Genomic DNA, 1592 nt, shown 5'->3' on the forward strand with positions numbered 1-1592 from the left:
AGCTATATTATCTCAGAGAATCTTCACAACAACTCTACAAGGTAGGTACCATTAATATCCCCATTTTATACATCAAAATACTAAAGATGAAAGAGATTAACAGACTTGTCCAAAATTATACAGGTACTGTCTGAGGTAGCATTCAAACTCAGCTATGGCTCTGATTCCCAAGGCCAGGGATCTATCCATTATGCTACTAAACTATTTTTCCAACTGTTTCTGAGTTGTAACAACACATCTGATGATGACATGGCATTTGATCACCATAAAAGAGTCTATTTTGATTTCCACAAACTTTGAACTGTCATTAAAAGGGAACTGTCCAAGGTGTTTCACCTGTTTGTTCTTTGAACTACCATGGTGAATAGTGACAGGAGGAATGTTTAGGGAGAAGAAGCACCATGAATGAGCCCCTTAGGGAGAGAGTAAGAGAAAGAAAGAGAGATAGAGACAAAGAGAGAGGAGAGAGGGGGGAAGAGGGAAAGAAAGAAGAAAGAAAGAAAGGAAGGAAGGGAGGAAGGGAGGGAGGAAGGAAGGAAGGAAGGAAGGAGAAAGGAAGGAAGGAAGGAAGGAAGGAAGGAAGGAAGGAAGGAAGGAGAAAAGAATAGAGGAAGGGAGGGAGGGAGGAGGGAGGAAGGAAGAAAGGAAGGAAGGAAGGAAGAGAGGAAGGAGGGAGGAAGGAAGGAAGGAGGGAGGAAGGAAGGAAGGAAGGAAGGAAGGAAGGAAGGAAGGAAGGAAGGAAGAAAAAGGAAGGAAGGAAGGAAGGAAGGAAGGAAGGAAGGAAGGAAGGAAGAGAGGAAGGAAGAGAGGAAGGAAGAGAGGAAGGAAGGAGGAAGGAAGGAAGGAAGGAAGGAAGGAGAAAGGAAGGAAGGAAGGAAGGAAGGAAGGAAGGAGAAAGGAAGGAAGGAAGGAAGGAGGGAAGGAAGGAGGGAAGGAAGGAGAAAAGAATAGAGGAAGGGAGGGAAGGGGAGGAGAGGAGGGAGACCTAATTATTATTATTATTATTATTATTATTATTATTATTATTATCTGACCAGCCTGAAATTCATTAACTTTTCAAGGCCATCTGCCTCATTATTTTTAAAAATCATAACACATATGTAGAATTTATTTGTAATCTTCATTCTTAACAAGGTACAATAAATGAAATTGCTATTCTCTGACCTTTTGTGATTTTTCCTTCTTTTGAGGAAACTCTTAATATTCATTTTGATCTAATTTTGTTCATATAAAAGATTTGTTTAGGGTCAGGGAAAAAAAGAAGAGAACCTACTAGTAATCATATAGTTAAGTAGGAACTTCGAGATTCTTCCTTCCATCCACATAGATGCCTTCTAATGTCCCTTGTAGGAGGGGCGGCCTGTAATGTCATTGATACTCTTTAAAAATGAAGGATGAACAACAAAATCTGTGCAGAAGGGAGCTTAGCCCTCCAGCTAGAGGGAACATTTTAACTAAAAGGAAATCCTCTATCCCATGAGTCAGTCAACTGGATTGTTGTGCAGATTTAATTGCTGAAGTTCTCACAACCTCAAATACACTTCCCTATGTCTATTGCCCTCTAGAACTATAGAGAATATCTAACCCTCTCT

The sequence above is a fragment of the Sarcophilus harrisii genome, chromosome 1 (assembly GCF_902635505.1).
Source record: "Sarcophilus harrisii chromosome 1, mSarHar1.11, whole genome shotgun sequence".
Classification (NCBI taxonomy): Eukaryota; Metazoa; Chordata; class Mammalia; order Dasyuromorphia; family Dasyuridae; genus Sarcophilus; species Sarcophilus harrisii.